The sequence below is a fragment of the Nelumbo lutea genome, chromosome 1, assembly GCF_056320005.1.
Source record: "Nelumbo lutea isolate HS-2025 chromosome 1, American lotus-T2T, whole genome shotgun sequence".
In the NCBI taxonomy this organism is placed as follows: domain Eukaryota; kingdom Viridiplantae; phylum Streptophyta; class Magnoliopsida; order Proteales; family Nelumbonaceae; genus Nelumbo; species Nelumbo lutea.
In genome coordinates this window covers 163780361-163808249 of record NC_142684.1, presented here as the reverse complement: position 1 = coordinate 163808249, position 27889 = coordinate 163780361, and the positions used below count along the sequence as shown (strand labels likewise).

The window sequence follows — 27889 nt, the reverse complement described above, 5'->3', positions numbered from 1 at the left end:
GGCGAGGTTTTTGATAAAGTGAAACCTCGGGTGGTTATTATGAATTTATGATTATCAGAAACCTAGGATCTGCTACTTACAAATGGGCGCCTCACAAATAAACATCTACTGTGAAGAATTAGTTATACGATGTGCGCGTGAGGCGCCAGGTGTGAGGAACAGATCCGATCTGTCAATTTAAACCTACATGAATACGTGGCATTCACGCCAGATGTGAAAAGGCACTCGCCAGTCGCCACATCCTTGTATTCAGAGAGACAGTGAGAGAGGAGCGCAGATTCGAATTTCGACATCCAGACCGCTCAGCTGATGCAAACTTATTTATATTTCCCACACTCAAAAATCTTCTTCTTCCATCTCTTCTCTCCCTCTGTGCGAAGTGCGAAACCTAATTTGAAGCTAAAGGTTCTCTAATTGGTTATATTTTTTGCGAAAAGCCAATTTAACTACCTACGATCTCTTTAGGTCAATCCATGAGTGTAAGAGCTGGATTGAAGAAAAAGATCCTGGTTTCATGAAAAATGTCTACAATTGTCTCCGCTGTGTATCTTCACGTCGTCGATGTCGTCGTCAGTAAACTGCGGGAAGAATTCGTCAACGAGGGTATTGATGCTTCTGTTCTCACTGAACTTCAAGGGGTACTTCTGCCTGCCTCAATGGATTCTTGCTATTTCTTGCCCGCCCCCCCCCCCCCGCCCTTCTTTACTCTTATGTTCTTGTTTTTTCTTCTTGGGGAGACAACTAAGGCTTCTTTCTGCAGAAACGTTTGGGTCTTTAGTTGTCCCATTTTCCCTATTTGTCCATTTATTTTGGGGGTGGAGGGGGGATGGAATTTCATCTTTGGTATTGTCTTGCTAAGCTAGAAATCGCAGGGTGTTTTGAGTAAATACATTTTGGGGGAAGAAGAAGATAATAGAGATATAGAGAAACTTAATTTGATCTTGGACTGTACTGCTAAAATCCATTATTTTATTTGTATAAATGCCCAAGGATTTGGTTCGTTTTGGATTCTCCATTAAAATAAAGCATCCGCAGGGAATAGAATTTTGTTTGTTTGATTTTGTGTCCACGGTGGATTAACAGGAACTTGATGATAGTAAGAGGAGTATAATACAGTGGTTTGACCTATTACTTAAAGTGTTCAATGGTTTCCTTTTCTTTTTCTTTTCTCTTATTACGGTGTTATGCGTTATTACTCATCTGATGCTGTTATATTTAAAAAATTATTTCTTGTAATTTCTGTTTTGAAGTTGGTTTGTCAACTAGACAACTAGCACTTCGAGATGTACTGCTTTTTTCAGTTGAATGAAATTTACTTCCTTCAAAAAATATTTAAAAAATTACACTTTGAAATGTCTAGTATACTATGTGGTCATGGAAATGCTACAAAGATGACTTAGTATCTTCATATGATAAAAATTTCACAGTGCAACTATGAAGGATAAGAATATGTCAACTACTAAAGATGAGTATTCAAGAAAGACTAAAATTTGGGACCTCCAAGAATTTATTTCTTAAATAATGAAAATACCTGTGTTGCTTTCATTGGAACATGCTTATATGATATTTTGACTCTCCTAATTCAATATCACTAAACTTGGTTCCTTGAATTAAAGTTTTCTAAAATATTTCAAGTTAAAAGGACTTTAGTATTATGAAACAGGCATTTATTTTGGCATATGTTTTATACAACGACTTAATACAATTTGCATTGTTTATTATTAATAAAATAGAAAAGGCTTCCAATAATGGTAGGGTGCAACCAAGGTTCAAAATTTCGATACGATACGCTCCATATTGGGCATATCGTATCATATCTTTTGGGTCCCAATACACCTGTTTACAAGTGTCTCGGGAACCCACTCTTTTTTAATAAAAAATACCCTTAAATACCTCCGAAAAACCAAATTCTGAAAAAAAATAAAAAATATAAATCCATATATATCTAAGTACCAATACGCCTCTGCCAATACACAGAGGTGTATTGATATTTTGAACCTTGGGTGCAATCTTGTGTAGTAGCATTATACATGTTGTCTTCCCAATTATGGATTAAGGCCAAGTCTGGTGAAGAGTTTCAAATTCTCTCAAAATAATGTTCTATTGCAAGCTTTACCATAAAGAAATATGCACAAATGTGCTTACTGTCTTAGTTGGTAATGTGTGTGTTAGGGGGTTCCAACTCGGAACCCTAGACCTGTGATTGAATCTGGGCTTTGGCATGCTGACCTATTGGCCACCAATCTCTTTGCTTTCCATCCAAGAAACAAATAAGCATTGAATAAAATATCTTTTTGGTTGATAAGAAGAGAATAAGTCTGTATCAGTGTAGAAGTAAATTGGTGATCAATATAAGCCCCTTGGTTATCAGAAAGGAAACCAAGGGTGGCCCTTGTGCAACAACTGAGCCCTCCTACATCATATGCAAAAAATATATCCACTCTAGCATGTCAGTTTCCTGATATAGCTTCCTATTCATTATCGCTCTTACTTTTCATCAGGAATTGAGTTGCAGATATTGAGATACATCTTTGGAACCCAAGGATGATGCGTCTCTCAACCAATATCTAAATCTCCAAGGTCCTCTTGATCTTCAATAAAAGGTCCCGTAGATCTTTCAAATTTGAACATATATGAGAAAGTTTTATAAAAAGAATTGGGGGTGGGGGGGGGGGGCACATGAGAAATTTGAATATAACTGGTGGGTCCCACATGGAGGTGGAGGTCTATTATCCAGCATTTCCTTTTTATTAGCATGAATAGGTATTCCCAAATATGAGGGATATGCAATCATATTTCTTCCAAGAATGCCAACTCTTGCCCAAGTGCAACAAGACTTTTGGGCATGTTACACTTGGGCAAGAAATGGGCTTAAATTCTTGCCCATTTCTGAACAGAAATTGAACAGGTATCCATACCAAACATCATTTTAGCCCATTCTTGCCCAATCTAAGCAAGAATGAGCCGGAAATGGGCTCTAGGATGTGAACTAAATGGACCCTTAGAAGGCTTGCCCAGGCTCAAAGGTGAGGCTCGTTCTGTGGGGTGCACTGCAGACAAAACCTGTACCCAGGTATGGCTCACCTGGCTTGTTGCTATATTTTGATAAACTACTAACCTTGGGCTTTATGTTGAATAAGTAATTTATTATAGTGTAGGTTGTAATTGTATCTGTAGAGATGTAGAACAATAATGTGGTCCCCACTGCTGTTTGTCTATTTATGTTGCTTAGTTGGTAGTTGGTAGTTATTTTCTGTTTCTGTTATTTCTTAGCTTATGTAAGCAGTAGGCGTAATTCTGGCTTTTTACCCTGTTTTAAACTATTAATATAAATAGTTGAGTGGGGCGATAATCTCAGTCATAACCCACACTCTTCTTTGACTTTCTCTTCTTCGTATTCTCTTTTCTCCTTCTCCTCTTCTTCTTCTCTTATTCTCAGCTTTCTCTCTTGTTTATTTTACATTACAACTAGAACTGATTGCAGTCTTACTAGACAAGTTGGTATCAGAGCCAACCTAGGGCTTCTCATGAGAGTCTAGTCAGGCCGACTGCGTGAGAACTTCCTAGGGTTGTAAGTTTTAGCAAAGATAAGCCAATCGGCTGGTTCTTTGAGTTTGCTGGCAGAGTGCAGCAGATGCCCAAGGGTTCATAGAGCCTTGAAAGGTATCTAGTGATCAGGAAGAATCAGAGGAAATGAAGAAAGTTCCATAGTGCATAGTTCATACCATTAAACTTAATAGGGAGAGCCTCCATCCTTTCTTATGCCATTAAAAGGACAAAGAACAACAATGCACACTTCCAAAAGAGTAGATAGACTTCAAGTCAGAAAGTAGAGAGAAATACCTTGCAGTTGATGTCCAGAAAAGAAAACTGTAATAGTCTTCCAAACCCAGAAGTAGATATACCCTCGTAATATTATTCTGCCCAAAATAGAACTTCTTGGCATGTTACCATATGTCCTTAGTTGTATCTAAGAACATAAAGTTGGCACTTATTTTGGGTTCCATACTGTTCCATAACCATGTCATGATTTGGGCATCTTCCTGTTCCTAGTCATCAAACTTTGGAGAGTCAGCTGATGGTTAATCTTCCTTCACATGCTTCACTTTCCTTTCTGAAACTTTCACACCTCAAACTGTTACCCTTGCCAACAGTTCCTCTTCTCCCATCTGTGATGTTGGTAATGTTAACACGACTTCTCTTTCTTTATCATTTGTTCTATATGTACCTAAATTTCCATTCAATCTTATGTCAGTTAGTAAATTAACTAAGACCCTTAATTGCTCTATTACATTTCCCCCTACATTTTGTGTTTTTCAGGATCTCAAGACAAGGAAGAGGATTGGTAAAGGGCATGAAGCCGGTGGATTGTATTATCTTGACAGTGGTGGATCATCAGTTGTACTTTAGACTTCTCTCACTCCTCTACAATGGCATTGTTGGCTGAGACATCCATCTCTCAAGGCACTCAAGATACTAGTTCCGCCTTTGAGTCATTTGTCGTCTTTACAGTGTGAGTCGTGTTTTTCCTTCAATCCTAGAGTTGATAGTCATATATTGAGTCATTTTGCTTTAGTTCATTCAAATATTTGGAGTTCGATTAAAATAGAGTCTTATAATGGTTACAAGTATTTTGTCACTTTCATTGATGATTGTTCAATGATGACATGATTTATTTAATGAAAGAAATGAGTGAATTATTTTTCATTTTTCAAAAATTTCATGCTGAAATACATGCACAACTTGGTGTTTCAATTGTATTTAGAACAACATGGCATCATTTATCAAACTTCATGTGCATCCACCCCTCAGCAAATTGGGGTGGCTGAACGAAAGAACCGTCATTTCCTTGAAATTGCCTGGTCTATTCTTCATCATATGAGTGTTCTTAAACGGTTTTGGAGTGATGTTGTACTTACTACTTGTTTCCTTATTAATCGGATGCCCTCCTTCGTCCTTCATGGCCTGTCTCCCTTTTCTGTTTTGTTCCCCACCTTGTCTCATTTGCCATTAACACCTCGAGTTTTTGGCTGTGTGTGCTTTGTTCACAATCTGAGTCCTGGGTTAGACAAGCTAAATGCACACTCTATTAAGTGTATTTTTCTTGGCTACTCTCGAACCCATAAAGGGTATGTCCCATTACTCGGAAGTTCTATGTCTGTTTTGATGTCACTTTTTTTGAGTCCTCTCGTTCTTCTCGGGACCTGAAGTATTGTTATCTCCACCTTTGCTTCCTCTCCCTCTTCCAGTCCATGATCTCGTTCCGGTTGTTCTAGTTGGGGCTAAACCTTCACCTCCTCCAGTGTAGATTCCTACTGAACGACCACCGATCCGTTACATGTATACTCATTGACAGACATCGGCACCTCCTCCGGCTTCTACCTTGTCTGTGGATCCTGTTGTTGCTCCTGTCCCAGAACCTTCAGAGCTTGATCTTCCCATTGCTTTACGGAAAGGTAAACGTAGTTGCACCCTACATCCCATTTCTAATTTTGTTTCAATTTCTCACCTTTCCGCTTTACAATGCCAGTTTGTTTCTCTATTGTCATCTATCTCTATACCTAAGGATGTCCAGGAGACCCTTACTTCACCCGACTGGCATCAAGCAATGGAGGAGGAATTCTCTATTTTTCAACATACTCACACATGGGAGCTCACTACTCTTCCTCCAAGTAAGCATGTTGTGAGTTGTAATTTTTAAATGGGTGTATACTGTTAAATACTTGTCGGATGGCAGTGTGGAGCGTTTGAAGGCTCGACTTGTTGCTAAAGGTTATTCTCAATTGTATGGGGTTGACTATATGGAGACCTTCTCTCTAGTGACAAAAATTGGTTCAGTCTGTGTCTTAATTTCCCTGACAGTTACGTATGACTGGCCCTTGTTTCAACTTGACATTAAAAACGCATTCCTTCATGGTGACCTTATGGAGGAGGTATATATGGAGCAACCACCTGAGTTTGTTGCTCAGGGGGAGGATGGTAAGGTGTGTAGACTGGAAAAGGCAATTTATGAGTTGAAACAATCTCCTTGTGCTTGGTTTGGCAAGTTTAGTGAAGTGGTGAAGAATTTTGGAATGAAACAATGTCAGGTTGACCACTCAGTGTTCAACTATGATTCAGAAATTTGAAAGATTTTATTAGTAGTCAATGTGGATGATATTGTCATAACTAGCAATGATAGATTGGGGATTGATAAACTAAAGGCCTTCCTACAAGACCATTTTCAAACAAAAGACCTAGAAGTTGAAGTATTTCTTGGGTATAGAAGTTGCCAAATCAAAACAAGGTGTAAACATGTGCCAAAGAAAATATGTCATTGATCTACTGGATGAAATAGGATTGTTAGGTGCGAAACCGACTAAAACTCCCAAGGAACCAAATGCTAAGTTGAGCAGTGATACAAGTGAAATATTTGATAATCCTAGAAGATACAGACGGTTAGTGGGGAAGTTGAACTATCTGACTATTAGTGTGGTGAGCCAATTTATGCAGAACCCTCGGATACCTCACTGGGATGCAATTCTTAGGTTTGTAAGGTACCTAAAGGGAGCTCCAGGCTGTGGTTTATTGTACAAACCAGGAGGAAGACTTGAGGTAGTTGGGTATATAAATGCAGATTAGGCAGGCTCAATGTTGGATAGAAGATCTACTACAGATTATTACACATTCCTTGGAGGAAATCTGGTGACATGGAAGAGTAAGAAGCATGCCGTTGTGGCAAGGAGTAGTGCTGAAGCCGAATACAAAGCCATGGCACACACTACATGTAAATAAGTATGACTGAGAAACCTCCTATAAGAAATTGGATTCTCAATGGGCAGACCTATGGGATTGTACTATGATAATCAAGATACAATTCACATTTCATTTAATCCTGTTTTTCATGAGAGAACAAAACACATAGAGATTGATTGCCACTTTGTGAGGGAGAAAGTCCTTACTGGAGAGACAAGTACAGAACATGTGGGCTTAGGTGATCAATGGGTAGATTTGTTTACAAAAGGTTTAAGTTTAGGGAGAGTAAACTATATATGTAACAAGTTGGGATTATATGACATATATTCTCCAGCTTGAGGGGGAATGTTAGAGTTAGCCGAATGAGGGGTAGATTAGTCTTTTCATTTAGTTTAAGTTATGTGCTTACGTGGCAGTTCTAATATTACTCTTGTAGACTTCATGTCCCATACTTAAGTGGGGGTAGTTTAGTCATTGTACTTTAATTAAAACCCCTAATCCATATTATGGTCAACTGGTAAGGTGTAGGTACCAGGTTTGACCGATTTGAACTGCTGAAGCTCCTAAAATAACAAAACTTAATAGGGAGAACTTCCATCCTTTCTGATGCCATTAAAAGGACAAAGAACAACAATGCACACTTCAAAAAGAGTAGAGAGACTTCAAGTCAGGAAGTAGAGAGAAGTACCTGGCAATTGATGTCCAGAAAAGAAAACTGTAATTGTCTTCCAAACCCATAAGTAGATTGAAACCCTTCTAGATCAAAACCGATCCAAACCAAACCAAAGAGGATCAATAGATCTCCTCTAGGCAACACCAGATCTAAAGATTCAAGCCGATCTAATGTTTCTACAAGGAGATCTGAGGAGAAAAGTATTTCTGATGGTGCAACAGTCCAGAAACCTAAAGATGAGAGGGGTCTTTTAAAGGGGTGGAGAATAGGATGGGAGAGAGTGGTGGTAACTCACCTACAATTTGTAGATGGCATCATTATCTTTTGTGAGAGTGGAGGCAAGTTAGATGCAAGAAACCTAAAGATGCTGGTGAATCTATTTGAAAAGGTGACAAATCTAAAGGTCAACCTCAATAAAAGTGTGGTGGCAGGGATCAACTTAGCTCAAGAGGAGATTAACTTGTGGGCTGGGGAGCTAGGCTGTTTACTGATGACTAATCGTTGAGGTATCTAGGTCATCCCCTTGGGGCAAATCCTAGAAATCTAGAGTTTTGGAACCCAGTAATGGAAAGGTTTGAAAGGAAGTTGACGGTGTGGAAGAGGAACTACATTTCTTTAGGGGGTAGGATTACTCTCATTAAGTCAACCTTAGCAAATCTTCTGGTGTATTACCTCTCGTGTATTGCATGCCTCGGGCTATTGGAAAGAAGTTGGAGAGGATAATGAGGGGCTTCTTGTGGGAACTGGGTGATAAGAAGAGAGATCATTTAGTAAAATGGGAACTAGTGAATAGGAGGAAAGAGTAAGGAGGCTTAGGATTAGGGAGATTGAAGGGAAGGGATAAGGCGTTACTAGGAAAATGGTTATGGAGATTCCCTCGTTGTGGCTAGCATACACGGGCTCTCAAAGAATGGTTGGGATACTAGAGTATCTTGTAGAGCTTCTAGCGCATCACCATGGAAAGCAATTCACAAACTCCTTCCACTGTTGTTCAGTCATGTTAGGTTTGATCTCAATTCAGGTAACAAAATTAACTTTTGGGAAGATGTGTGGGTGGGTAACTCTCCTTTGATGACATTGTTCCCTTCAATTTATGCCCTTTCCTCTCTTAAGAATAGGCTGGTTGCTGATTTCTTAACCCCTTCTCCCTCCCAGTCTGGTTTTGCTTGGAATTTGGGGCTTCGTAGAAATGTGAGAGATTCTGAGATGGGCTTGGTGTCCTCTCTCCTTCAGCTGCTAGATGGGGTGTTTCTTGATACCTCCAAACAAGATACTAGGCTTTGGACCCCTCACCCCTCTAGAGCCTATAGAGAAGATGGGCCGAATGGCCCATAGGCTGTTATTCTATGTTATATGTATGTTCTTCTCTGTATTGGGCCTTATTTTGGGCCCATACTCTTCTATGCTCTATTTTTTGTAATTTCTTGTCCAACCAAGGACCTCTCTTGTAATTACTCAAAGATTAACTTAATAAAAGTGTATTAGAGTGTTAGAGGGAGGTTCAGTTCGAACCTCTTATCCTCTAACCCTCCTTGCCGTAGCTCTCTCTCTCTCTCTTAGCCTCTCTAATCTTCTCTTGTTTGTTCTTTCTGGTTCTCTTGCATAGTCCCATACTTTTAGGGCTGTTTTTCATCTTGGTATCAGAGCAGGCCTGAGCTTGGCGTGGCTCTCATGTGGTTATAGTCCAGCCGACTGCATGAGGGTGTTCTAGGGTTGGAAGTTTAGACTCATTTGCCTGATTCTTGGAGGTCATTGGAGGGTGCCCAAGACTCTATTCGCTTGGAGAATAGTTCGGTGACCAGGAAGAATCAGAGGGAAGGATTGTTCAGCCTAGTTTGAAGCTCAAATCAGAGATTCATTCAACTGTAAGTTGCTTCAGTTATTACTGGGTTATTTTTCTGAGTTGGGGAGTTGTTAAAGTACTCAAAACCCCTCTATATCTGTTCTGTTGTTCGACTATTGCTGGCCTGATTTAACTCAGAGATTTCTGGGTTAATTTCTTATCTTGTTGAACTGCCAAGTGGCCGAAACTTGTTTAGACTCGGTGGTACGAGTCTCTACTTCAGTTCAGGTACTTCTTGGACCTATATGGAGTGCTTTTGAAGTGATTCCTACTAGTTAACAGTGGGGTGTTGACTGTTGCATACGTAGTGTTTGTAAAAAGGATTCTTAAGTACTGTTGACTGTATTTTGCTCTCTTTGGGGCAATTATTGTTGGGAACCTAGAATCTTTAACTGGAAAGGAACTCCAATCGAATACATAGTGTTTGGAGGTCTGCTGGTTGTCTCTTGAAGGCTGAATCAGACCTTCTTCTTCTTGAAAGAGCCGCCACCGAACTTGGTTCTCACGGCTGTCAGGTTTGAACTGAGTTTGTAAAGTTGTTGTGTTTGTTGCCGATTCAACTCAATCTGAGTTCATCAACAATCAGTACTCTAGTGGAGGCTTATCAAAATCCTAATTGAAGCTTTTACATGATGGACTTCTCAGATATTGAGAGCAAGAGTACTGCTGAATATGGACATACTTTGGGAACCCCAACTGATTCTTTGTTGGTTGTAACCACAGTTAAACTGGATGGAACCAACTATTTGACATGGTCACAATCTGTGAAAATTCATATTTGTAGTAGAGGAAAGTGGGGGTTTATCTTTGGGAGCAAGAAAGCTCCCCCAGAGGATGATCCCTCTTATGAGAAATGGGTGCAAGAGAATTACACCGTGATTGGGTGGCTCGTGAATTCAATGCAGCCACAGATTAGTCAACATTATCTCTGGATGAACTCAGCTAAGGAAATCTAGGATAGTGTTGCAGAAACCTACTCCCAGAAACTAAATGTAGCCAGAGCATATAAACTAAGGAGTGATGTGAAGAATCTAAGGCAAGGGGAGAAATCCTTTGCGGCATATTTCTCAACCTTGAAATCTTTGTGACAAGAAATAGATATGATAGAGGCTATGACATGGGATACTCCCAATGATGTAGAAACCTACGGGAAATTAGTTGAAAGGAACAGGGTTTTTGAGTTTCTAACTGGGTTAAACCCTGAATATGACATCACAAAACAAATTATTCTGTCCAAGGAAAGTGTCTCATTATCACAAGCATATGCTTTAGTCAGCAGTGAAGAAAGCAGAAGACAGGTATAGGTTCAAGGAATTGGCACTAATGCATTTGCAAATATGGGGTTAAACTCAAAGGAGTTATAGGGACTCCCAGTGGCACTGGAAAGAAGGAGATTGTCTGTGAATATTGCAAGAAGCCAAAGCACACCAAGGACAAGTGCTGGAATTTACATCGCGGGCTTGTTCCTGTTTGATTCCAAAAAAAAAATGATAGTAGGAAGACAGGGAGTGCAAATGCAGCCATGGGTATAGATGCTGAAGTTGAGTCTGCCTGTGCATAGTTGGCAGCCATGAAAGTTGAGTATGAAAAGTTTGGAAAGATGATCAGTCATCTTGAAGGAGTGACTTCATCATCCAACCCTTCAGGAAGTTCAGCCACCACTGCATTTGCTCACTTAGGTATAAGAGCTTCTGCTAACCATGCAACCACCTCAGGTAATCCTAAGACCCCTTGGATCATAGACTCAGATGCTTCTGATCACATGACCAACCTTTTCATTTTGTTTGTTTCATATGATTTTCTTCTTGGTCGTGACAAAATCACCTTAGCCGATGGCTCTCTTGCCTCTATTTCTGGCAAAAGAACTGTCAAGGCTACGGACTCCTTACTCCTATCTTCCACCTTTCATGTACCTAGATTAAATACCAGTTTGTTATCTATAAGTAGCTTAACCAAGTCATTGAATTGTTGTGTAACCTTTTTTCCTTCTCACTGTGTTTTTCAGGATCTGGAGTCTCGGAAGGTGATTGGGAGTGGCCATGAAGTGAATGGAATATGCTTGCTTGAAACTTCTAGACAATGCCTTGATCATCCTAAGAATGCTGCCTTTGGCTTTACTTCTTCAGAGTCTGTCAGTCGAATCATGTTGAGTCATTGTCGTTTTGGTCATTTGTCTTTTTCTGCTTTTAAGTCATCTATTTCCTGAACTGTTTAAGGGAATCAGTGTGTCCAGTCTTAATTGTGAGTCGTGTCAGTTATCAAAGCATTGCAAAAACAATTACCCTTTGAGCAATAAAAGATCATTTTTTCCTTTCAATATTGTGCACTCTGATGTGTGGGGGCCTTACCACTTATCTTCTATGGGGGACTACAGATATTTCATCCTGTTAATTGATGATTTTTCTAGATTCACTTGGATATACTTAATGAAATCTCGTGATGAAGTTCCAAGACTTGTGAGGCGATTTCATGAATTTGTTTTAACTCAGTTTGATACCAGAATTAAGATTTTCAGATCTGACAATGCAAAAGATTATTTTGAGAAGAGTTTATCATTGTATCTCTCTGACATGGGAGTTGTTAATCAAAGTTCTTGTATTAGAACCCCTGAACAGAATGGAGTTGCTGAAAGAAAAAATAGGCATATTGTTGAAGTTGCAAGGAGCCTTTTGTTTGCCTCACATGCTCCCACAAGATTTTGGGGTGATGTTGTTCTCACTGCTACCTACCTCATAAACCGTATGCCATCCAGGGTTCTAGGGTTTAAATCTCCCCTTCAATCTTTTTTATCCAGACAAGGATCTCTTCCTGATTCCTCTTCATGTGTTTGACTGCACCTGTTATGTTCACATTCCAAGTGCCCAGAGACATAAGTTTGAACCAAAAGTCCACAAATGCATCTTCCTTGGTTATTCCCCCACACAAAAGGGTTACTGTTGTTTTGATCCAAAGACTGGCACTCGGTATGTCTCAATGGATGTTACCTTTGATGAACTTTCTCCTTTTTATGGGTCCCCTCAGGAAAGACATCGTCAACAGGGGGAGAGTTTGTCACAAGTGTTTGCTCTTCCTCTCCCTGTCCCAATTGAGTCTCTTGATGAGCCTGTGTTCTCACCAAATGAATCAAGGGAGGATCAGTCACGTCATTCTCCTTGTCCTAGTGCTCCTATCTCTTTACCTCCTCGTCCTAGCCACAATTCCAAGGTGTATCAAAGGCAAAGATTCAGGAATGAGCAGGTTGTTTCCCTTACAGCAGATGAGCCTCATATACTTCCAACCATAGATGAGACAACAAGTGTTGTTTCAACCTCTTTGGAACCATCTTTCCCGGATCTTGATGCTCTCATTGTTGTTAGGAAAGGAAAACGGAAGTGCACTGCACACTGCATTTCCAAACACCTTTCTTATGATCTACTTTCTCCTTCATACTTTGCCTATCTCTCTTCAGTTGCTTCTAATCCTATTCCTAGGTCTGTGTCAGAAGCTCTTGAGATTCCAGAATGGAGAGATGCCATGAAATCTGAAATGGTTGTCCTACACAAAAATGATACTTGGGAAGTGGTGGATTTGCCTGAAGGGAAGGATCCGGTTGGTTGCAAGTGGGTCTTTACCATTAAATATCGGGCTGATGGGACTATTGAGAGGTACAAGGCCAGACTGGTTGCCAAAAGCTACACACAGACGTATGGGATTGATTACCTGGAGACCTCTGCTCCTGTTGCTAAGATGACATCTGTGAGGGTTCTCTTATCTCTAGCAGCTCACTTTGATTGACCCCTTTATCAGTTGGATGTAAAGAATGCGTTTCTGAATTGCGACTTACATGAGGAGGTCTATATGTCTCTCCCTCCAAGAATGTATGGAAGTGATATGCAAGGAAAGGTATGCAAATTGAAGAAATCTCTTTATGGCCTCAAACAATCTCCTAGAGCATGGTTTGAGAAATTTAGAACAACACTTGTTAAATTCGGCTATACTCAGACACAGTCAGATCATACTCTTTTTGTGAAGAGAAGTGAATCTCTGGCAGTATATCTCATTGTGTATGTTAATGACATTGTTGTGACCGGTAATGATGTCTCAGGAATTCGTGCTCTTAAGTCTTTCGTTCGTACAGAATTTGAGATTAAGGATCTGGGGGAATTGAGATACTTCCTTGGCATAGAAACTGCTAGATCCAAGGATGAGATTCTTATCTCCCAAAGGAAGTATGTCATTGACTTGCTCACTGAAACTGGGAAGATGGGTGCTAGACCAGGTGCAACTCCTATTGATATGAGTCACAAACTTTCTGCTTCAGATGGAACATTGTTGGAAGATAAAGGGGTCTTTCAAAGACTTCTTGGGAAGCTCCTGTACCTGTCCATGACTCGGCCAGATATTGCATATGTTGTCAGTTGTATTAGCCAGTTCATGCATGCTCCTCGAGATACTCATATGGTAGCTGCAGAACGAATTTTGTGTTATTTGAAAGGCTCTCCAGGAAAAGGGATTCTGTTTACCAAGCATGGACATCTGAAACTTGAAGCCTATACTGATGCTGACTGGGCTAGAAATTGTTATAATTCAGGTCTGCCTTAGAGTTCGGCCTGACTGAGTTCAGTTATGTAGAAGAAGAAAGAGTGATAGAGAAAGAGAGAAGAGAGAATTCTAGTTCGAACTGAAAGAGTCAACCTGACTTCTCCCAGTCGGCCAGTAAGTATTTATATTATTATTAAAACATAACTGAAAAGACCTATGTGCCCTTACTTAAGTTAAAAGCACATGTTTCAACACAACATTACATATCAGCAACATCAATCAAGGTATAAAGATAGAAATACCCCTACGCTAACACTCCCCCTCAAGCTGGTGAGTATATATCATATACTCCCAGCTTGTTACATATGTAGTCCACTCTTCCCCGACTCAAGCCTTTTGTAAATAAGTTAGCCCACTGATTTCCTGTATTAACATGTGTAGTGTCTAGCTCTGCATTCAGCACCTTCTCCCTCACAAAGTGACAGTCAACCTCAATGTGCTTGGTTCTTTCATGAAACACTGGATTAGAGGAGATATGAATTGCAGCCTGATTATCACAATAGAGCTTCATTGGAGTGTTAATGTTGTACCCTACTTCCTGTAGAAGGTTCCTTAGCCACACTAATTCACAAGCGGTATGCGCCATAGCCCTATATTCTGCCTTTGCACTGCTTCTTGCCACAACCGTCTGCTTCTTACTTTTCCATGTCACCAGGTTACCTCCCAGAAACGTGCAATAGCCTGTAGTAGACCGCCTATCAGACATAGAACCGGCCCAATCAGCATTAGAATACCAGACTGCGACCCGGGGCCCCTTTTAGATACTTCACAATTCTCAGAACCGCATTCCAATGAGGAGTCAGAGGTTTTTGCATGAATTGGCTTACCACACTAACTGCAAATGAGATGTCTGGTCTGGTAATGGTTAGGTAGTTCAGTTTGCCCACAAGTCGTCGGTATCTGCCAGGGTCTTCAAACACTTCACCCATATCACTGTTTAGCTTGGTATTTGTGCCCATGGGTGTTTCAGCTGGTTTGGCACCCAACAAGCCTGTTTCTTCCAGCAAATCAAGCACATACTTCCTCTGGCACAGGTTAATCCCATACTTGGATCTAGCTACCTCTATCCCCAAGAAGTATTTTAGTTTACCCATATCCTTTGTCTAAAAGTGATCCTGAAGATAAGTCTTCAGCCTATCAATACCAACGTTATCATTCCCAGTATTAACAATATCATCTACATACACCACCAACAATATTTTTCCTCCCGGAGAGTCATGACTAAATACAGAATGGTCAATCTTGCACTGTTTCATGCCAAACTTCTTTACCACATCACTAAACCTACCAAACCATGCTCGAGGTGACTGTTTAAGCCCATATATAACCTTCCTTAGTCTGCACACCTTACCATCCTCCCCCTGAGCAACAAACCCTGGAGGTTGCTCCATGTAGACCTCCTTGAGTAAGTCACCATGCAAAAAGGCATTCTTAATATCAAGCTGATATAGTGGCCACTCATACATGGCTGCAAGAAAGATCACAACACGAACTGACCCTATCTTAGCAACCGGTGAGAAGGTCTCTGTGTAGTCAATGCCATAGGTTTGGGAGTACCCTTTTGCAACTAATCGCGCTTTCAGGCGTTCAACACTACCATCAGGCAGATACTTAACCGTATAAACCTACTTACAACCAACAGCTTGCTTCCCAGGAGGAAGAGCAGCGAGGTCCCAAGTATGATTATGATGAAGGGTTGAGAGTTCTTCTTCCATGGCACGGCACCACCCAGGAGAGGCAAGGGCTTCCTGGACATCTTTAGGAACAATAACTGATGATAACAAGGTAACAAACTGGCGATGGAAAGCGGAAAGGTGAGTAAGAGAAACATAATTAGAAATGGGATGAAGGGTGCAAGTACGTTTACCTTTCCGCAAAGCAATGGGTAGATCAATCTCAAATGCCAAGTGGGGTTCTGGTGCCGGATCCGTCGACGGAGATGTAGCTGGAGGAGTAGTAGCCGGTGCACGTGAGCGATGTGTATACACATGACGGATAGGTGGGCGTTCAACAGGTGGTGGCACCAGAGGCAAGGATTTGGTCACAACTGGAACAAACTGAGGATCGACAACGAGAAGTGGAAAGGGAGGAGTTGATGAGGAGGAAGAAGCATCACCAGACCCCAAAAAGAACGGAGTAGACTCAAAGAAACTGACATCAACACACACAAAGGACCATCGAGAACCAGGATGGTAACACCTATACCCTTTCTAGGTCCGAGAATAGCCAAGGAAGATGCACTTGAGAGAACGGGCATCAAACTTGTCGTTCCCAGAACCCAGATTATGGACAAAACAGACACACCCAAAAACTCTCGGCGTAAGAGGGAACAGAGACAAAGAGGGAAACAAGACCTGAAACGGAGACTGACCATCAAGGATGAACGTGGGCATCCGATTAATCAGAAAACAGGAGGTAAGCACTGCATCACTCCAAAAAGGTGTGGAGTGTAGGTACACGAGGTCTGATGTATAATGCCGTGTTGGTCCAAGTATTCCTGAAATGATGAGGATAAATATTCGCGGCCATTATCAGAACGAAAAACTTTGATGTGGGTACCAAATTGGTTACGAATTTCAGCATAAAATTTTTGGAAAATGGTAAACAATTCACTTCTTTCTTTCATTAAATAGAGCCACGTCATCCTTGAAAAATCATCCACAAAAATGACAAAATATCTGTATCCATTATATGACATTACTTTATAAGGACCCCAAACATCTTAATGAACTAAAGAAAAAGGACTCAACACATGGTTATCAACCCTAGAACTAAAGGCAACACGATGGTGTTTCCCAAACTGACACGACTCACAATCCAAAACAGAAAGCTGACTCAAGGACGAAACCAAGGACTTCAAGACTTTGAGCGACGGATGACCAAATCGGCAGTGCCACTGGAGAGGAGAAAGAAATGACTGGAGAGCTATTGAAGTTCTACCACCACCACCATCAAGATAATACAGTCCATCTGCTTCATGCCCTCCACCAATCTTCATCCCCATCTTGAGATCCTAAAAGACACACATAGAAGGATAAAAGGTAATGGAGCAGTTAAGTGATTTGGTCAGCTTACTAACAGACATAAGGTTAAAAGGCAATTTAGGAACATACAGAACTGATGAGAGGGATACAGGATCTAGGTCAACATTACCAACACCACAAATTAAGGATGTGGAACCATTAGCAAGGGTGACAGATTGTGATGTTGAGCAATGAGATAAGGAGGAAAACACACCTGGAGTTCCAGTCATGTGATCGGAGGCTCCAGAGTCAATGATCCAGGGATTGGGTGTAGATGCCAGACAAGCCATAGCTGAGTGAGCAAAAGTCGCCGTATTCTGCTGTGATTGGATAAACCTCTCATATTCATCACGGGGAACACTCACCATCTCCTTCATGGGACCATCTGTGGATGTAGGAGGCAACTGGTCAGATGAATGATTCTCCTGTTTAAAGCTGGAACTTGAGTCACCGGTCGCGGTATGATTGGCCCAGGTTGAGGGAGGACCATGTAAATCATAACAATAGTTGATGGTATGTCCATCCATACCACAATGAGTGCACTTCCTCGGGCCTGAGTTACGTCCTCTACCATGGGCTCCCCCTGAATCTCTGCTCCCAGTACGACCACCACCACGATTATAAGTAGACCCACCATTGCCACTTCGGCCATATGCAGAACCACTGCCAACACCACGGCCAGACTGAGCTCCCCGAGCTCCACCTCTACCACCACGGCCTCTCGATGCAGCAAAGGCAGATCTATCTGAGATATTAGAGTTCTCAGTAGATCCGATAGAAATCCTCCGAAGTCGAGCAAATACCTCTTCTAGGGACGGAAGAGCTGATCCGCCTAATATCTGAGCCCGTACTGGTTCATATTCAGACTTTAGTCCCACAAAAAATCTAGTCACATCAAGCTGCTCTCTCTGTTGTTGCTGAATCTTGACATCAGAAGTGAGAGGATGATAGACATTCAACTCATTACGTATGTTCCTCATGTTGGCATAGTACTCCTCAAGACTCTGATTGCCCTGTTGCAGATTAAAGTACTCTTGATAAAGCTGATAAACTCTGGTTGTATTGTCCTGCCCCGAATACAATTTTTTCGCATGGTCCCACACACCTTTGGCAGTATCAAGGAACATGAAGTTCACACTAATCCTAGGTTCCATACTGTTCCACAACCATGTGATGATCTGAGCGTCCTCTTGCTCCCAATCTTCATACTCGTGAGAGTCAGAGGAGGGTTTCTCTTTGATATGTTTTACCTTCTTCTTTGCCTTTAGAAAGACTTCAACAGATTTAGCCCAAGGCACATAATTCTCTCCATTTAACTTAATGGAGGTCATCTGAACATTCAGGTAGTCTGTAGGCACCATCACACTAGGTGTATAATCATTACTGTCTCCCATTATGTTATCACCAATTCTGCACACTTGCTAAATTCTATTATCACTGAGATCTACACACTACACACCACTAGGTCACACCTGTCACACTAATTGCAGCACTAATTGTTGCCGGAATGTGTGCTCTTTACACCACAACCCCTGCTCCTACAACTACCTGAAATCTCACCACTATATGATCATATCTCTTCCTTCAACATGTACAAAGAAACCAGCATAAACCCTAGCATTTACTGGCCGAAACACTAGCAAATGATCTGAAACACACCTCCTATTTAATCCATAACTGATATCAAAAACTGAAATCTCTTATCTTATCGCTGAAGTAACACCCATGCGAGCAGGAAAGCAGTCCACACACAACAGCCGCTTCACACACAACAGCCACACATAGTTCGGCCCTCTATTCTTCCTCTACTAGGAGAGGGCGATCTCAGAAATCACAGCAACCGACCACATACGACTTGATTGGAGGCATAGAGACCCCCAAGGGAAGAGGGCGATCACTCCTTTTCAGCCCTTTCCCTTATCTCCAATCGAACACAGAAAAAAAGAGGAAAACCCTAGATAGGGTGCGTAGAGAATGAACCCTAGGCAAGCAGAAATCTAGGCAGATTTAACCTGCTCTGATACCATGTTATAATTCAGGTCTGCCTTAGAGTTTGGCCTGACTGAGTTCAGTTATGTAGAAGAAGAAAGAGTGATAGAGAAAGAGAGAAAGAGAGAAAGAGAGAAAGAGAGAAGAGAGAATTCTAGTTTGAACTGAAAGAGTCAACCTGACTTCTCCCAGTCGTCCAGTAAGTATTTATATTATCATTAAAACATAACTGAAAAGACCTATGTGCCCTTACTAAAGTTAAGAGCACATGTTTCAACACAACATTTCAGATCAGCAACATCAATCAAGGTATAAAGACAGAAATATCCCTACGCTAACAGAAATATTGATGACAGAAGATCTATTTCAGGGTATTGCAGTCTGGTGGCTGGTAATGTTGTCTCTTGGAGGAGCAAGAAACAATCAGTTGTGGCCCGATCATCAGCAGAAGCAGAATATAGGGCCATGGCACATAGTCTCTGAACTGTTGTGGCTAAGGTCATTGATGGAAGAACTTGGGATTGATTATGACAAGCCAATGATGATGTACTGTGATAATCAGACTTCCATCAACATTGCCCACAACCCCGTACAACATGATAGAACTAAACATATTGAGGTTGATAGACACTTTATTCGAGAAAGAGTCTCTTCAAGTGAAGTGTGTCTTCCATTCATTACTTCTGAAGGACAATTGGCAAATTTTCTCACCAAGGGTATTCCCAAGGCAAGGCTTTAGCATGACACTGGCAAGCTGGGCATGATTAACATCTATGCTCAGCTTGAGGGGGAGTGTAGAGAAGATGGGCCGAATGGCCCATAGGCTGTTATTCTATGTTATATGTATGTTCTTCTCTGTATTGGACCTTATTCTGGGCCCATACTCTTCTATGCTCTGTTTTTTGTAATTTCTTGTCCAACCAAGGACCTCTCTTGTAATTACTCAAAGATTAACTTAATAAAAGTGTATTAGAGTGTTAGAGGGAGGTTCAGTTCGAACCTCTTATCCTCTAACCCTCCTTGCCACAGCTCTCTCTCTCTCTCTTAGCCTCTCTAATCTTCTCTTGTTTGTTCTTTCTGGCTTTCTTGCACAGTCCCATACTTCTAGGGCTGTTTTTCATCTGAGCCTTCAGTTGTGCTTCCTTCTTCAAAACCTTGTCTACTTCTGCTCTACCATGGTGCAATTAACACCTGTGATCTGATGTAGAGGAAGAGGCCTGGCTGGTGCCTTTCTCCTAATTGGTGTTGTTTGTGCGAGACAAGTGGCAAAACTGCTTTTCATATTTTTGTCTCCTGTCCTGTTGCTAGCTGTATTTGGGACTCGTTTTTCTCTCTTTGGATGCAGGTGGGATACCCCAATGAGTTTGGAAAGGCTATTTGACTCCTCCACTTTTAGATGGCCAAAAAGAAGAGGTAGAATGCTATGGAGATGCACTCAGGAAACAGTGCTTTGGGTGATATGGGAGGAAAGAAATCTGAGAATCTTTGAAGAAAAGCAAAGATGAAAGGAAATGCTGGTAGAAGGGATCATGATGAAGGTGATTTCGTGGGTAAAATCTATGGAATTGTTCTCAGATTTTATTGTGGATGATAGATATCTTCAGAAATTGGAGGACAGTAGCTTCCTCTTCATCAACTAAAAAGAAGGTTTTAAGAGAGTGGGATCCCCCTGATTCTAACTTCCTCAGATTAAACTTTGATGGAAGTAGTTATGGCAACCAGGAATATCTGGAATTGGAGGGGTGATAAGAAATGATAAAGGGGCTGTGATGGGGATGTTCTTAGGCCCTATTGGAAGGGGAGACTCCACTACAAAAGGCAGTGGTTTTTGGGATACAAAAGGCTATGGAGTTGGGAGTGAGAAAACTGGTTGTGGAAGGCGATTCCAAAGTGATCATAAGCTGGTTAAAGCAAAATGAAAAGACTCCCTGGCTCTATAGAAATGAAATCAAGAAGTTTAAATGCTTTTCCAAGGACATGCAGTTGTTAATACAATGGACTCCAAGAGCGGCAAATGGCTTTGCAGATCAGCTAGCAAAATAGGGGGTTAACAGGGAACATTGTTTCTGGGCTCAGTTGTAAGGCTGGATAATTAAAAGCCGATAGTTGGCAAACTCTAAATTCTAGTGGGGTAGCCAAGGCTACTCATTTCTGTAATCTTTCTAAATTTATAATGAAATCATTTTTACTGATAAAAAACAGTCTAGAAAATTAGTCTGTATAATTCTGATCGAGGCCAACCTTAGAAAAGGGATTCAAGGACAGTTGAAGGCTTCCCAAATACTGTTAGGAAGACCCCAAAAGGACAGAGAGAACACAGGTCAAAAAAGAAGCTTTATGCAGAAAAGGTCGTGACCTACTCTACCATGTCAGAGTCAGATAGATAGATAGATAGATAGATAGAGAGAGAGAGAGAGAGTTTGGTGGGTGTGTCAAAAGTGATTGTTGACACCCAAGAGAATGATATTTATCTTAAAAAAAGATAAAGGGACAAAGCTGCCCTTTAGTATACATAAGTTAGTGTACAAAACAAACTATTGTACAAGAAAGAAAGTAAAAGTATAAAAATAGCCCTCAACTAATTCTCTTTATCTCTACAACAGCACTACTTTAGAAAGCAATGGTTCTACATCTGCTCCTATGCCCCTTTCCTCTCCACCACTAGCTACTAATTCAATCACTCCATCTATTCCTGTAAGTTCATCTAACCCTTTACCTGAATGCATTGCACCCACTTTGCACCACTCTTCTAGAATTTTTTGTCCTCCTGACCACTATGGTTTTTCACCAGACCATAGCTCCTTTTTCTGCTATTTTATCCACCACAAATATTCCCAAGTCTTACTAACAAGCTGTAGCAATTCCACGTTGGAAAGATGTCAGAGACTCTGAGATCCAAGCCCTTCTTGAGAATGACACTTGGAACCTGGTTAAAGCTCCTCCTGAAGCCTCCCTCATTGATAGCCATTGGATTTACTCGGTAAAGTTGAAGTCAAATGAGAGTCTAGATAGGTACAACATACAAGACTAGACTTGTTGCTCAAGGCTATAAACAGCAGTACAGGATAGATTATGAGGAGACCTTTGCTCCTGTGGCAAAGATGACTACTGTTTGACTTCTGTTAGCCATCTCTATAGCAAAACATTGGACAATTCATCAAATAGATGTGAATAATGCATTCCTACATGGGGAATTGAAGGAGATTATGTGCATGAAGCCTCTGTATGGCCTCAAACAAGCACCTAGGGCCTGGTTTGAAAGATTCCAATCTGTTATCACTGATGTTGGATTTATCCAAAGCTCCTTAGATCATTCCCTTTATACTTTACATTGGGATCAGGGCATGACAGTTCTTCTCTACATTGGTGATATATTACAGGGAATGATGCAAAAGGAGTTGTTAATTTGAAACAACTCCTTAGTGAATCCTTCAAGACGAAGGTCCCTTGACTTATTTTATGGGACTAGAGGTTAGTCGTAATTCTCATGGTTTTTTTGTCAACCAACATAAATATGCAACGGATCTTGTCAAAATGGCTAATCTCAGTACTCCCAAGACAGTCGATACTCCCTTGGAGATTAATTTGAAACTCAATTAGGATGATGATTCCCCTCTTGAAACCCTACTCTCTATCGCCAGTTGGTGGGCAGTCTAATCTACCTCACCATGACTCAGTCTTATCCAATCCAAATTGTGATCAGTTTGTGTCATCTCCGCGACAACCACATTTGTCTACAATCTATTGGATTATTAGATATGTGCGGGGAACTTTATCTCATGACTTATTCTTCTCCTCCTCATTTTCCATTAGCCTCATTGCTTATGCAGATGTTGATTGGGCTGGTTGCCCAGACACTTGACGGTCCACTATGAGCTGGTGTGTTTTCCCGGGTAACTCTCTCATTTCATGGAAATGCAAGAAACAATCTATAATATCAAAATCTTCCATTGAAATTGAACACAGAGCCATGTCCTCAGTATGTAGTGAAATTATATGGCTCTGAGGTCTCCTACATGAGCCACCACCTTTTGTTCCTCTCTTTGCAAACAATGTCAGTGCAATCAAAATTGCATCCAACCCTGTTTTCTATGAGTGCACAAAGCACATTGAAGTTGATTGCCACTTCATTTGTGATCTCCTTCTTGTTGGCACTATTTCTCTTCCACATGTGTCCTTTGCCTCCAACTTGCTGATCTATTGACGAAGGCATTGACTCAGGCATGACATATTTCTCATGGACAAACTGATGCTTATTCCTAGGCATCAGTTTGAGGGGGAGTGTAGAGATAAAAAGAGTTAGCTGAGGGCTATTTTTGTAATTTTACTTTCTTGTACATTAGATTCTTTTGTACACTATTATCTGTATATTAAGGACAGATTGGTCCTTTTACCTTTTTAGTATAAATATTATTTTCCTGGGTGTAACTATTATTTTTGGACACACCCACCAAACTGTTGTTCTCTCTCTCAATCTGACTCTGACAGGGTTTAAATAATTTTCCTCAAGGAAAACAGAGAGGCATACTCCTAGAGGAACAAGTCTATCCAGCAGCGCTGGCAAACCAAACCCAAAAGAATGAGACATCCCAAAAGTAATTTGTCAATTATAAATAGAATGAAGAATATACTATTACCGCTAGAGAGGCCTTGCCATAAATGTTTCAAATCTTTATTTTTTTTTTGGATTACTGAAATGATCACAATAAACAGAAATAGAACCATACAAGTATTGTTACTGCTAAGAGGGTGGGTGAGACCACCACTCTTGATCCACAGCAAACTTAGCCTGCAGGGCTAACCTGTGCGCCACAATATTAACAGGCCTAGGGTTATAGTTAACAGTAACAGACTCAAAACACTTTATACAAGCCTTGACCTTGGTCCAACAGACTTAAACTAAACCAAGGAACAGCTGAAACTTTCCCCGATAGAGCCTCTACAGCCAATTTAGAATTAGACTGAACAAACAAACATTTCTAACCCTGATTTTTAGCAAAAAGTAAGGCTTCTAGAATGGCACCCAATTCATCTTCTAGACTGCGTAACAGCTCCAACAAGACCACCTACAGCCAAAAGAAAATGAACTGAATAAGTAAGAACCCATAAACCATAAGATCCGATGTCATCCTGTCTTATTCCTGCATCACAATAAATCTTCAGAACATGGGGGGAGGGGGGGGGTTCTCCATGACAGTGCAAATCAGTCATAGTACCAGCAGCTGGACATGGGATGGGTCTAGCTAGGCAAAGTAAAAGTGCAGTTGTGAAAGATACCAGTAACTTGTCACAAAACCATATTACAGGAAGGATCTAAACCATTAAATAGTTTCTCATTTCTTGCCTGCCAGATATAGTAGAAAGTAAGGACGTGCCAGCTCAAAAACTGTAACTTATCTACTTCGAAATAAATTGAGAGCATGAACAATTAAGTCTTGCACTGAATGCCAGGAGGGCATTTGAACAAAACAGCCCCACAGGCTAGCAAACAGAATTGCTCTGGTAAACGAACAAACACGAAAAAGATGAAATAGAGATTCTTCAGCATCCTGAGCTGGCACTTATAAGGTTTTTGTAACAAAAAAGAATGTTGAGGGCATTTGAAAACAAGGAAGTTTTTGTAACAAAAAAAATCCCCCACACACTTGTCACACCAACAATCTAAACTTAGAAGGAATTTTCAATTTCCAAATCAAGTAAGAACCTGAAGAAGATTATCAAGGACCTCATGCACAAAAGTCCAATGCTGCAAGCAAAAGTCCCTGACCGAAAATTTCCTGAAAGAGAGAGGGTCCAAAATAACTTGTCCTTCTGTCTACTCATAAAAATATGAGAATTAAGAATACCTCAAGCATCACCCTCAGAAAACAAATGGTTAACCAAGGTAGAGTTCCAGTAACCCGGTGGATCAATCAAATTTTTTACTTTAACAGAAAGAGATCTCCTAGTTGGTGGGCCTAAAGGTGCTTTGAAACCATATGAATGATTAATCCAGGGAAGAGCCCAAACACTCAATTCAGACTGTCTAAGAACTTGGCATCCCAAGTGAGGAAATAAACTAATCAGGGATTTGGCAATAGATTTCCACAGATAAAAGTAGTAGTTGGAATTCAACTAGGAATTTTGTCATTGTTAGTCAGATATTTAGCACTTAACACTCGTACCCACAATTCAGAACTCTCATTCAAAAAACGCCAAGCCAGTTTACACTTTACAGAGAAGAGATGGGTTAATAACTTCAGCCTTCCTAAAACCTAGACACATAACCTCTTGGGAGCACATGAACCATCCCAACTAACCCATTTCAGAGATTTTGCTTTATTAAGTTGATTCCACCGAAAACCCCTCTGAACTTCAATCTCAGCTCAAGTTTTTTTGGGAAATTGAACACCATGCATACAGTTCAGTTTGCAAAACAGACTTAACAAGAACTTGCCTACAAGCATATGACAAAGAAGTAGCTTTCCAGTTGGCTAGATTAGACTTCATTTTCTCCAGAATAAACTCCATACCACTTGTTTATAAATTAATAAACCACTCAAATTGAATCTTCAAGATCTAGGTGACAGTTGGAAATCTGAAAAATTGTCACTTGTGTCAGAAACAAATTAGAGAAGTGGTTATCATTCAACCCATTTCGTTATTTTTCTCTAATTAAAGGTATCTTTATTTTCTGTAATAGATCTTTGAAGTTTGAACCAATGGGTTGAATATGCCAGACCTACCGTCCTATGTTAGCTGGTTAGTTGGTGTTTGCAGGGACTCTGGGGACCATATCAATTACTGGGTTATTGTGCATTAATGGGTGATTGAATCATCACTTAATTAGTTATGCACATAAATGTTTCCTTTATCCTTTAATTTGATTAGGCTAAAGGTGGAGGTGAGGCCGTTGGGTGTCTAAAAAGGTGAGGCGTAGAGTGTATTATATGCATGCATATATTAATATATATGTATATAATTTTAAATTTGTATGCACATATAAATATATATTATGTATGTTGGAGTAGAATTTATTTCTTATTGGCAATATATGTCTTCTTTTTATTACTTATATTTTTAACTTGAATCCAATGCTTTAGAAATTTTGTTGTGTTTTATTGTTTGTCTATAACCTTTTGTCTAAATTAGATAATCTTGGACAGTTGGACCTAATTTTCACACACACACACACATACATGCATATATCATCATCATCATCTAAGCCTTCTTCCAACTACATGGGTCCGCTACATTAGAAAACATGATATTCTCACATGTGATAAATTAAGAGTTCAAGACAGAATGATACATTAAAATAATTATATAAAGAGAAAAAAACAAATTATATATATATATATATATATATATATGTATGTATGTATGTATAGGTTAAAAAGTTACTATGCAAGATTTTTTAATTTAAATTGTCTATTTTAATTGTAACCAACTAAATAAAGTTCTATTTAACAATAGAAAACATCATATATCAGTATTTTTATTTTTGTTTTTTTCCAAAATTTTAAGCGCTGTCTTGGTGAGGTGTTCACCTCACTAAATTGAGGGCATAAGCCTCTAGCTGCAGTCAAAAGGCACCGAGGCCAGGCGTTTTGGCTCTGCCTCGCCTCGGCACCTTTTAAAACCATGGTTCAAAGAGACGAAACTGCAATAGAGAACAAATCTAACATAATAGTTTAAATAGACTTCAGCTAGATATAGACTATGCAGATATACACCCTTACCCAACCCAGTGAAATCTGATTAGTTTTCAGAGGTATGTTTTGCTTGCTTATTCGAATATAAATCCTTGCTACACGCTACAGTTTCCATGTAACAGGTTTGACCTTTTAAGAATATTATTTGATAGAAATGCCCTTATGATTTCAACCATGTTTAAAGAAAAGAAACTGCAATATAGCCACTTAGATCAACAAATCCAACATAATATTCTAATCTGACTTTAGTTAGATACAGACTATTCAGACATAAGCTCTTACCTAGTAAAGATCTGATTGGATTTCAGAGGTATATGGTTTTTGCTAGCTCTCTTGTTTGTTGGTTTTGAAGTTAATCGTTGTTTCACCAAAGGCTTAAAGCAAATGATCCATCTATTTCTTCTTAAGTTCTTATGATGTCAAATTGTCCGTATGCATGAGCTTATATATTATATCGATATTTTATCAGCATGGAATAGGTTTGAGAGGCTTGCTTTTCCCTGTATTGAACGGCTTGCGATACTTCCTTTTGAAGCAATAATGCATACTAGCAAGAAAATAATGGTGCATCACCCGAATTCAGCGCACCCTGAAAGACAATGGCATACCTTGGGTATTGCTTGCTAGAATTTCTTGAGTAGGAGACATCTTTCCATTTACGTGACTTAACAAAAGAAGATAATTAGACAAGGTGGTTGGAAATCGGAAGTCATTTCCAAGCATTGAAGCAACACTCTCTAGTTTCTATCAATTAGACCGAAAACCCACAAAATTGCACCCTGAAAGGTTTTTAATCTCCCTTGCTACACGCTATGACGCTACAGTTTGCATTATATTACTTCTGCTGCTGCTGCTATCAGATGTTCAACTGTATTGCATCAGAAGGGCCGATAATCTCCAATAGTGACATGGCTGATGATGAGATCATAGCTCATGGGTCTTCACCGTTTGGTGGGCTGCTTAGTTGTCGAATAAATCAAGGTCGTCCAGTAATACGTATCTTCACTACAGCTACAGGCAAGCAGAAGTAAAAGCGGCTGGTAGAGCTAGGGAATAAGATGCAGAATGCAGATCTCTTAATTGGGCAACCTGTCATTGGGAGATGCTTTCGATTTTGTAATCCATTTGGAATTTTCTGGTTGGAGTTGCCGGCTAAAGGCTGAGGATGGATAGTATTGAATGCGTTGGGACCCTTGTTCCTTCATGTGCATAACAAAACAGTCAGTCCGGCTTGGGTCTTGTCTGTGCTTTGTACTGAAAATCAGCGTCATTGGATTATTATTGAACTTTGTGCATCTATTGATCTTTTGATTTTCTTCTAAAACCGTTCATCTCATCTCTGATTACGGTG

At 40.2% G+C, this 27889-nt stretch overlaps 1 long non-coding RNA gene across 1 annotated transcript; it reads left to right on the top strand.

Moving 5' to 3' along the window:
- LOC148878869 (uncharacterized) lies at positions 1 to 27862 on the top strand. Its single transcript, XR_016104037.1, has 3 exons — positions 1 to 638; positions 4321 to 4513; positions 27008 to 27862. It is a non-coding gene; the product is annotated as an uncharacterized LOC148878869 (long non-coding RNA).
- Positions 27863 to 27889: the final 27 nt, after the last annotated feature.